Source organism: Crocuta crocuta, unplaced genomic scaffold (assembly GCF_008692635.1).
Source record: "Crocuta crocuta isolate KB4526 unplaced genomic scaffold, BGI_CrCroc_1.0 scaffold309, whole genome shotgun sequence".
In the NCBI taxonomy this organism is placed as follows: domain Eukaryota; kingdom Metazoa; phylum Chordata; class Mammalia; order Carnivora; family Hyaenidae; genus Crocuta; species Crocuta crocuta.
In genome coordinates, this window is record NW_027531581.1 from 1,587,145 (window position 1) to 1,599,538 (window position 12,394).

Here is a 12,394-nt window from a genome sequence, read left to right on the forward strand (position 1 = left end):
AATGACATTTGGTTATTTGTAGAAATAGATGACTACATTTTGGCTTTAGTAACTGGGTGGATGATGATCCACCCAGTTACTAAAGAATCCCACAGAATCCTTAACCACTTGTTAAGGTGGGAAACTCAGAAGATAAAATAGGTAGAAACAGGCAGAAATGTTTAGCTTAAGTATGTTAACCTCCCCAATAAATTGGTTGCCTACCTGAATCTGGAAGCAGGAGACAAGTCTGGGCTGAAAACTCAGCTGAAAGGTGCTAGTAAAGGGACCACAGTTGCCATGGAAGTGGAGTGGGTAATGGCAAGAGAAAAACAGGACTGTGGCCTCAGTCACTGCATCCTGCATGTGCCTGATATTTACCAAGTCTAAAATTGATTAAGATTTGGAAACAAAAAATGAATATAATCCTCTCATCTCAATGGTCTTCTCCATGGAGAGGTGGATTTCTGCAAATTGCATTTTTTTAAGTTTATATTTAAATTCCAGTTAGTTAACACAGTGTAGTATTAGTTTCAGGTATACAATACAGTGATTCACTCCTTCCATATATCACACTGTGCTCATCACAAGTGTACACCCCACTCCTCCAATAACCATCAGTGTGTGCTCTATAGTTAAAAGTCTGTTTCTTGGCTTACCTCCCTCTTTTTTCCCCTTTGTTTATTTTGTTTCTTATATTACACATATAAGTGAAATTATTCATCTTTCTCTGACTTATTTTGCTTAGCATAATACTCTCTAGCTGTATTCATGTTGCAAGATTTCATTCTTTTTAATGGTTGAGTAATATTCCACATATATATTTGGATAAAAACCTAGTAGTGCAATTGCTGGATTGTAGGGTAGTCCTATTTTTAACTTTCTGAGGAATGTTTATACTGTTTTCCAGAATGGCTGCACCAGTTTCTATTGCCAGCAATAGGGCAAGAAACTTTCCCTTTCTCCCCATCCTCACTAACACCTGTTATTTCCTGTGTGCCATTCTGAAAGGTATGAGATGTTATCTCATAGTAGTTTTGATTTGTATTTCCCTGATGATGAGTAATACTGAGCCTCTCTTTTGTGTGTCTCTTGACCATCTGTATATCTCCTTTGGAAAAGATGTGTATTTGTGTCTTCTGCTCATTTTTTAACTGAATTATTCATTTTGGGATGTTGAGTTTGGTAAGTTTTTACTGATTTTTGATACTAACCCTTTATCAGAGATGTCATTTGCAAATATCTTCTCTGATTCTGTAGGCTGCTTTTAGTTGTGTTGATTTTTTTTTCCTTTTGTATACAGAAACTTTTTATCTTAATGAAGTTTCTCTTCTTAAAAATAATAAGCATATAATAGACTTACTATTTAAAGCTTATTAAGAACATACTGAATAAATGAGTACTGAGAAAATGTCTTTTGCTTTTTGAGTATTGAAGTACTGGTACAAGAGGAGTGGAAAGGAAAAATTAGTTCAAAATTCATGGAAAACAGGGAACATTAAATTATGTGAAATCAACATGACAACGTTAGTAGGCCCCTTAGGCCTGAAACAAAATGTTAATTATTGCCTTTGAGGATATGCATATATTGAAGACATATTGATACCATTACCATGACAACAAAGATTTATTTAATTGGCATCTAGTGTTTCATTGCATATTTATTTTAATCCTTGTTCATGTTTTAATGTTTATTTTTCAGAGAGAGAGAGAGAGAGAGACAGCACTGTGAGCAGGGGAGGGGCAGAGAGAGAGGGAGACACAGAATCCAAACCAGGCTCCAGGCTCTGAGCTGTCATCACAGAGCCCAATGTGGGGCTGAACTTATGTACCATGATCATGACCAGAGCAGAAGTCAGAAGCTTAACTGACTGAGCCATCCAGGCTCCATGAGAAATAAATTATTTTTAAAATACTGTCAGTTTTTATAGGTGATCCCAGGAGATGGGTGGCCCAGTGATTATCCCATCAGAACCACACCCTTCCCATGTGATTATATCCTATCTGACCTGACTATACAGCAGAAAGACCTCCTGCAAGAACTAGTCTATCCCCAAAGCATCACTGAATAGTGTGCTCAGAGATACTTCCCCATTGAGGGTGGGTTCTCCTTACTGAATCACCTATTCAGGATCTCTTGGATCCTCAGGGACACTTAAGTATAGCTTTGAAATGGTAGGTGACATTCTGCCGCTTATTGTGTTTTCACACAATGCTGCTCTTGATCATGTTGTCACTTCACATGAAGAGACCCAAATGGAGTATAAGTTGACTTTTGCTATCTTCTCAGAAATGAACAAAAAAGCTCTCTGGGAGAGTCAGGTCTTGAATTTTCTAACTTGATTGAGCAATATTTCACCTGGCTGCAACCTACAACATGCTTGCTACACACTTTCCAATTGCCTTTAGACTTGCTAAATGCATTTATAGACGGAGACAAGCAGTTGGAAAAATGTGGTAGATAAAATAAAGTCTTTTTCACACTGCCCCTTTTATTATTGTGTTATAAAAACCCAGGCTCAAAATAGATTGAGGTAGATTTATCTTTTAATGAAAATCGCCGGGAGGTTGGAAGTCAAATATTCTTATCTTTTTCTCACGTCTCTGGAGCAGGACTCGTTTGCAGTGCTGACCTCACAGTATAGTCCTAGAGGGAACTACAATGATATTGTGGACTGACTTCCTTCAGAAGGGACTTTTAAAAGAGATAATGAAGCTAGCATGCCTCCTTTTTGACTCCATTGTCCAGGCTTGTGCATGTCAGCTTTGCCGAGAGCAAAGGGCATACAAGTTCAGGAGCAATTGTGTCCAGTAGAAAGGAGGAAGCTCTCAGGACATTGTCACACAGCTGGCCTCAGCTGCCCTGGAAGCCTTTGCTGTACTTACAGGCTTCAATGCCCACCTGAACCTCAGGTCGGAGGCTGGGTGCGTCCATCCTACTGGGTCTTTTCACACATTCCCGCTGTGGGGAGTCTCACAAGGCAGCTGCCAGGGTAACTGCCCCAGACCCTTCACTGCTCCGCAATGCACCTGATGGTTTCTGCTGCCCTTGCAGCTTTCTGACTCATGAATGGGGCTTTCAGAACTCTGTCTAGCTGAGTGATTTTACCAATTGGTTGGGATTTTTTTGTTTGCTTGTTTTTTTCTTTTGTTTTGTTTTTGTCATAGTTTTTCAATTTACATAAGCCAGTGAGGAAATAATTCTGTTTCTTTGTCTGTTCACTTTCTGCTCGCATGAATTTCAAAGTTAGTAACAGAGAAGAGAGATTGGGTGTTGGTGTTGGGAGAAATGAAAGCAGAGGCAATAAGAAAAAGTAGACAAGGGAATGGCATTTTAAGGAGACTATTATCAGTCAGCATTTCAACAAATATCTGTAAAAAAATCACTCTGGGGGAATATAGTAATGAGAATTTAATGTCAAAATGATTGTAATTTTATGCCTAAATACACTCAACATGACAAAGAATTCTCTTAATCTTAATTAGAAATAGGTGGGGGTATTTTAATTTTTTCCACAAACTGCATAACTCCTGGAACTAATTGCCTTCCAAGAGCAATAGATAATAGAAAAACACGATTGCATTGTATGTTCTGGAGAACATAAATAGCATCCCACTGATTTCTTAACTCCCTGAACCAGAGCAGCATCTCAGTCTAGCTGGTAGTAATTAAAATTCCATATATCTATCTATCTAAATGAAAGGTTTTACATTTTATGTAATTACTGTACGATCACCTTACTATGAATGAATTCCATGTGCAAATGGCAAAGCGAGCTTGAAGAACTGATATGGTTAAGTACTTTCAAATCTATTACTCCTGAATAAAAGTTGCAGGGAAATTGTGTGCTGCTTAACATTTTAAGGAGTTTGGTAAATTGGTAAAAAAAATATATATATATATATATATAATCTTGTATATAGATATGCTTATCTGACAGAATCCGTCAGATAGGGAGATGGAATCCAAAGCAGGCTCAAGGCTCTGAACTGTCAGCACAGAGCCTGATGTGGGGCTTGAACCCATGAACTGCAAGACCATGACCAGAGCAGAAGTCAGACACTTAACCAAGTGAGCCACCCAGGAACCCTGTGTCTTCCTTTTTTAATGAGCCACAGAACTCTTTGGCATCCAGCCAGGGGAAAAAACTGTTTAAAGAAGCTTGAGTAAATTTAAACTCTTCTCCTCTCATCTGAAATTGGCAGACCCTCCCTCAAAACATACTGGAGCCTCCCTGAAACTAAGCATTCTGTGAAGACAGGTTTCTTGGGGTAAAAAATGAAAAAGAAAAGTTTCATTTCTTCCTCTAACTTTAGTTTGCCCTAAGACACACTCTAACTTAAATTCAGTTGTGCCGTGAAAATTATGTTCATAATTGGATCTGGTTGAATAAATTTACTTTAACCATATTAATTGAAAATAGATGAAGATCTTTTCCTAAGTGCACCTTAAAATCTAGAATAACAAAATTAAGATTAGAAAAGAAACATAACCCAAACCATCCATGTGGGCACAAGTTTTTACACATGTGTAAATTCATGTGAAATATGGCACACTGTCTCCCAATCTGAGAGGCATATCCGTGTTCTTTCCTTTAGTAGAAGTCCTACTTAAAAAAATAAAATTAGAAGACTCCTATGTCTTAGATACACTTAGAGGTGCATATCTGATATAATGAATGAAGAGAAAATAGGTACTGCTAAGGTAAACAAAATTTATTCTGTCTTATTTGCATGGCAAAGTTGTGTAACCAAAATGAGAAAGTCTGTATCTACTACTCTTTGTTATTGTTTTGTTTGATAAGGTGACCTATGATAAACCAAAATGACTAGTAGTACCATGAGATTGTTGAAAATCTTTGACAGAGAGGAGACACTTTACAACCTTATATTAAAAGAGTGAACAAGTGAATGAATAATAACTTGGATTTATCATTATCATTATGGCATGAAAAACTTAGGAAAATGTGAAGGGTAAGCTCAGTATTTTATAATTTTCAGCTTTACATATTTTTAAAAAATGAACATTGAATGCTATACTGAATTCCTATATATAAAGTTATGAATTTTAGTCATAAATAATGTGTTTGTTGAATTAGACATAAGATATTTTCCAACTTCAGTCTCTCTTTTGGCCATCAAAATTATGGACCTGAGTGTAATGGTAACTCTACATCTTCACATATTTTAAAAATGTTTCTTCCCCAGGGCACCTGGGTGGCTCAGTCCATTAAGCATATGATTTCAGCTCAGGTTATGATCTCATGGCTCTTGTGAGTTTAAGCCCCACATCAGGCTCTTTGCTGTCAACACTGAGCCCGCTTCAGATCCTCTGTCCCCACCCCCATCCCTCTCCTGCTCACATGAGAATGTTCTCTCTCTCTCATTCTCTATCTCTGTCTCTCAAAAATAAATAAACAGTAAAAAAAACGATTCTTACCCTCAAAAACTATTGTTTGAGCACTTGCTATATGCCAGACAGTTTTAAATGTTGAGAAGAGAAAAATGAATAATAGAAGCAAGACCTTCTGCCTTCCCAAAGCTAATATTCTAGAAAGGGAAGTAGAGAATAAATCAAAAGTAAGTAACATATAGATACCAGATAGTGTTGAATGTTGAGGATAAACAATAAAGCAAGAATGGGAAATAGGTATAGATTTAATATAATAATTATTCATTTTTAAAAATAATATAATTTAAAAATTCCCACTGAGAATGTGATATTTGGGAAAAGAATAGAAAATGAAGAGAAAGTGAGCCACGGAAGTATCCACGTGTTGAGGGGAAACTATGGAGAAGTTTCAGTAGTTCAAAGGCTCTGAGGCAGGAACATACATGATATGTCAGAAGAGTAGCAGGAAGCCAGTGTTGCTCTGGAGTGAAGGAGGCAATAGTGGTATGTGAGTGGTACAATGATGCAGATCACATAGGGCCACTGGTAGTACTGACTTTATGTCTAAATGAGATGGGAAGGGATGGGAATGTTCGCTACTTAGATACATACAGTTTATGGGGCGCCTGGGTGGCTCATTCGGTTAAGCGTCCGACTTGGGCTCAGGTCATGATCTCACGGTTCTTGGGTTCAAGCCCTGCATCGGGCTCTGTGCTGGCAGCTAGCTCAGAGCCTGGAGCCTGCTTCGGATTCTGTGTCTCCCTCTCTCTCTGACCCTCCCCTGCTCACACTGTGTCTCTCTCTCTCTCAGAAATAATTAAAACATTAAAAAATTTTTTAAAAATATAAAAAAAGATACATACAATTTATTTCAGCATCAAGATTTATTTGAATGTTAGTCTTCCAGAGCAGGAATTCAAAGCAAGGTTAATCCCCATGACTTCTACATTCTCTCTGAATCAGGAAGGAGGATCTTACTGTATTTTGTTATGTAACTGTCCTTAATGTCAAACCTCTAAGCTATGAATATTTGATACAGGGCAATGAAATTAAAGCAACAAAGATCAGACCTAAATTACACTCAGAAGGCCAAGATATAGTTCTCACACTCCCGATCATCCTGAAAACCCCAAAACAGGCTCCTCAGTGAAGTCACCTGATCACAAAGGCAGAGTAAAGACGAGAGTGGGAACCAATGTCTGTTAGTCCAAACTCTCTTCTCAGAGCCAGTTAGGGTTCAAAACCTCGTGTCTGACTGTTCAGAAAAGCCTGGAGGCCGAGGGTGGGGAGCACTAGGTTGGCAGCAATAGCTCAGAACAAGAAAACCAGCACTTCCTGCCCCCTGAGCCCTGAAAGTCTAGATTTTAGAGCAAGGCATTGCTAAGGGCCCCTGTGTCTTAGCACATCTAAAAGTCAATATGGGCAGATGGTTTTGTGCCTAAAAAAGAGTCCACAACACCTCCCCTTGAGAAGAAAAGGCATTCTGTGTAATTTGTGGGTGGTTTCTATTTTTTTTTACTCATAATTGCAAATAAAGGAGTTTAGATTTTTTTTAATTCAAATCGGTTAATATACAGTGTAGTCTTGGCTTCAGGAGTAGAATCTAGTGATGCATCTCTCACATATGACACCCAGTGCTCAGCCTAAAAAGTACCCTTCGTACCCTTCTTAATGCCCATCATCCATTACATACATCCCCCCTCCTCCCTCCACCAACCCCCAGTTTGTTCTCTGTATTTAAGAGTCTCCTATGGTTTACCTCCCTCTGTGTTTGTATATTAGTTCCTTCCCTTCCCCTATGTTCATCTGTTGTGTTTCTTAAATTCCACATATGAGTGAAATCATATGATATCTTCCTTTCTCTGACTGACTTATTTTGCTTAGCATAATACTCTTGAGTTCTATCAATGAATGACTAAAGAAGATGTGGTCCATATATATGATGGAGGTCTAATTGGTGATGAAAAAGAAGGAGTTTAGATTTAAATACATGGTGAAACATCTTTTATCCTTTCACACAGAGAGGACAGGTGTTTGTGGCCTGAAGTTTTTGGCCAGTGCTAGATTACTCAATAGGAAGACAGCCAGCTTGATAGGGACACAGGTTTTATTTTTTTAAGAATTTGATAATTGATTTTAAAAATGTATAAACCCATCTTAAGGACTTACTTTACTTTGTAACAATTATTTTACTACATACTAGTGTTTCTATTTTTGATTATATATGGAAGCACACTTTACATTTTAAGGGTTAAGCTCTCTAAAAAATGTACTTTTTGCCTGGTGAGAGCTAACAGGTTTCTCTCTAAAGCTGTAAAGATTTTCATTGTGGACAATGTGGTGATATTAATATATAATGCCTATCAACAAGGTATTTGGAGATCCTCCTGGAGATCAAATTTTGCATTGTAGCAATTTGTGGAATAAGAACAAGCTAATGCAGCATGAAGGAAACAGTTAAGCAACTTCTCTTGAGAATACAAATGAGACAGAAAGGATCTGGTCAACACTAATTGATAGGTAATAACTAACTCATTTGCACATCACTAGTACACTTATCATTTATTAAACGTCAAATGCTACATTGAGAAGATAATATCAAACTCCGAGAATTTTTGTCATTAATTACCATCTTTTTGTAAAATCAAATACATCCTCAACTGTAAGACTCTGTTACTTTAGGTGAAATTAAAACAAAATAAATCTTCCAATTAATCTATAAACACTACAAATGCTAAGTCACACTCTGACTTTAGACTTGTTAGGATTTAAAAATATGGGTGCCTTGGAATCAATTAAGTACAGTAGTTAAATAATTTGCCCAACTAAAAGTATCATTGACCTACTATGTGTTGGATACTATGAGAGGCACTCTAGTCATAACAGAAGTGGTACAGTACAATCTATGTCCCCAAGCTGTCGACAGTTTGCAAAAGTAGGTAGAAAATTATGTAAGTAACAGTAATAAAGTTTGGACAGTGCTTTAATATGGGGAATATGAACTGATGTTTGGTCTGGGACGCAAATGATAGATTCTAGCTAGCTAATATGTAGTGGGTGTCAGGAAGGGTGTCCTAGCTAGGAGGAGTAGACCAGTGGAAATAGAAAAAGGATGGTGCTAAAAAGTTTTAGTATGGCTAGAACGCACTATTTGGGTCATAAAACTTAAGTGTCAAGAAATGTGATTAAAGAAATAAAAAGATACAAGTTGCTGAAGGGTTGGTAAGCCAAGAGTGATAGAAAGCTACACTGAGATATGTAATAGCTATCATTTAATACAGTCAGGGTGCTAGTCACCCTGAGTGCATCTTCTCCTTGAAATACCCTGTTTCCTTTGGAATGAAGTGGAATTAAATGTTTATTGTAAGGAAAATGTTTACCTGGAGAATCAACCTGTAATTAAGAGAACTTTGTGACCTGAGACATACAGGTGTGCCCATAGAGTGCATTTGACACATTCAGGGAAGCTTTGACTCTGCATCTGTGAAGCTGGATGTTGTCTGAAAATTATTCTTTCATCTGAATATAACAACAGACAAGATTTTAAAATTTGCATTCACAAAACAGAATACTAAATAGTGGTGAAAATGAATTAAATAGTGCTATATGCATCAACATCAATTTAGGCCATAAATATCATACTAAGAGAAAAATCAAATGGCAAAATGATATATAAAAGTATGATTCTACTTTTATTAAGTTTAAACCATACATAATAAACTATACATTATTTAATGATATAAACATGTAAATGTACAATATAAAAATCAAGGTTTCTATATTCTATTTTGCTATGAACATGTGTTAGTATATATGTTAAGGTTTATTTGTTATGAGAAAATGGGTTTTTATAATATTTCTCATATCAAGTACCTTCAGCATATAGTATATCACAAGTCCTTCTCCTGTTTAATTAATTTTTATCAGTCATCACATCTTAGCATATCTAAGTGTCAGAATCTATTAGGGTATTACTCTCTCTAGTTAAAATTTCAAAATCAGAGATTTCAGAGCAAATAAGTGAGAGAGCCAGGACTAGACCAGGACTTTTTTGTCTGTAGCCCTGAGCTTCTATCTGTGTAGACATTACTGATTATTGACTGTGAAAGTTCCCCCCACCCCAAACTGTTAAAGAAGAACTCTTGAGCCGTGCTACCCAAGTCAGTAGTCATTAGCCTTCTGTTGCTAACACTTTGGAAGCCACAAGTTCAGTATTTGGGGAGGTGTCAGTCTATGTGTCCACGAAATTTCTTCCCCAAACATGGTCTTAATTTTGATAAAACAAGCTTCCTTGAGCAGTGCCTGGATGGCTCAGTTGGTTGGGCATCTGACTTTGGCTCAAGTCATGATCTTGTGGTTAGTGAGTTTGAGCCCCACGTTGGGCTCTGTGTTGACAGCTTAGAGCCTGGACCCTGCTTCAGATTCTGTGTCTCCCTCAGCCTCTACCCCTCCCTCGCTTGTGCTCTGCCTCTCTCTCTCAAAAATAAATAAAAACATTTAAAAATTGAAAAAAGAAAAACCCCAAGCTTCCATGTTTGAGAGTTTTGTTTTTTTTGGAGCTGGGCTCTTCACCTAATAAGTTTTGGATCTAGTCCTCAGCTTTCTCTTTTTTCACTCCTCAGAGGAAGAAGAATACATGTGTGTGAACCCTCAGGGAGTCCCTTTTTTATCTTTTCAATTGCCTGTTAATTAGCAGTAGCTATTTACTGTATTTTTCTATAGTATCAGTTATGATGGTTAACAATAGTCATTCAATCCTATTTTTCTTAATTGTTATTTCCCCTATACTTATTATATGGTACCAGTATACTATTTTGAATCCCTGAGTGATCCAGGATAGGACCTAGGTCAGTCTAGGGTGCATAAGTTATACAAATAAGTGACACAGAATTCCATATCAATTATTTTTATTGAACCATTGTTTATCTCTCAGCTCACACCTGTGGTTTCCTAGAGGGTTCCCTAGAGCCACATGACAGAGAGGGAAAATTCAGGTCTAATTCTCTTCAGTGGATTCTGACAGTGTATATCTGCTGTACTTCAGCCCAATCAAAGTGTGGTACTACAGGACAGTGGTAAGAGGAAACCCTTCCAGTGAACAGAGTTGGGAGTAGTATGCTTGTCATTCACTCTGTATCAAAGTGACACATGATTTAACTAGTTGAATCGGAACCAAGAAAGACAAAGATTGAAACATATGAAAAAGAAAGTCTGGAGTATTATATTCAAATAGATTTTTTTTAATTTTTAAAAATTTTTTATTTATTTCTGAGAGAGAGAGACAGCATGAGCAGGGGAGTGTCAGAGACAGAGGGAGACACAGAATCTGAAGCAGGCTCCAGGCTCTGAGCTAGCTGTCAGCACAGAGCCCAATGTGGAGCTCGAATCCATGAACCATGAGATCATGACCTGAGCCAAAGTCAGACGCTCAACCAACTGAGCCACCCAGGTGCCCCATATTCAAATAGATTTAGATTATTGTGTATCTAACAATAATGTTTGACAGAGACAAAAAACCTCTATCATGGAAGAGAATGTCAAACACTAGGTGGACAAAATGGCCCATCCCACTAAACATCAGCTCATTTCTCAGCCAATTCAGTGTTTATACAATGGACCCAAAAACAAGATGTCTCTGTTGGCTGAGATGGAACTATGCATGGGCCCAACAGTGTGGGTTCATTCTCACTAAAGCTGATTAACTATCAACACTGCTGAATGTACAACCTACCAATGGTAGCAACCAGTGTGGGTCCTCAATACGTATGCACTCAAGTTGACAATTTGAAGGCATATTGAAATGATACATGGTGAAATTATTGGACCTTTTCAGACCAGATCCTTCAAGAGGAGACAACGATTTAAACTAACCAGAATTAACATAATTCTGAGTACGGATTTGCTTTCCTACATTCAGTACTTCACCAACCTTATCATCTGGGTCTTAAAAAAATCCCTAATTCATTAGAATGGGATCATCAAAATTTCCTTACACTAACAGGACAATTTTATGACAAACAAGGTGAGGTAATGCGTGAATTTCCATTACCACTGACTCTACTTGCTTTACTTCACACGGTATCACCATAAAGTGTTAACTAAATGTGATAATAGAATGACCTCTTAACTGCTCAGTAAAATGACAGCTCAAAGCCAAGACACCCTGCAGTTTTGGTATGCTGTCTTGTAAGGTGTGTAATATCCATTAAACTAATGGCCAATATACAGTGTTGTGTCCCTAAGATCTAGACTGCCAGTCTCGTGATCAAGTCATAAAAGTACCATTGGCTCCTTTTCCTATTACTCTTGTCAATCTATCTTAGAAATTTTTATTTCCGGTATTCACAATTCAGATTCCATTAGATGAGAAGTCTTGATTTCTAATGTGGGAATGTTTCTTCTAGTGGACACAATAAAGATCCCACTGAACTTGAAGCTAAGATTACTACCTCATTGAGTTGGGCTGCTCATGCCAATGAGTTATCATGCTGGCAGGGGTAATTGACCCTAAACATGACAAAGAGATAGAGTTGATGCTATACAATGGGAAAAGAGGAAAGAATGTCTGGGATGCAGAAGATTCACTGGGAATCTCTTGGTGCTTCAGTCCTCAGAAATAAACCTGAGTGGAAAACTGAAGAAATCAAAGTACCCCATGGATAAGTCAACTAAGTGCTCAGACTCCTTGAAGATTTGGGTCCCCTCTTGGACAAGAAACCCATGTTAGGTAAGTGAGGGAACTCTAAGAAAGGAGATGATGAATACCAATTATGACTTGGGATGATTTACAGATGATAGGACTATAGCCAAACTAATCCTCTTCTGTAAAGCTTACAGCCATCTGGCAATTTGGAGAGTTGATAATGGATTGGAATTAATGGAGGTTACCAGCCTAGGCAAGTGCACACTAGAAGGACTATATTAAATACCTTGTGCACTACCCCATTTCTTCCCTGCCTCACGTCTCATGCTAGTCATTGGTTTAGCAAACAATACTGTGCAGACTGTGCCTAATATCAAGCA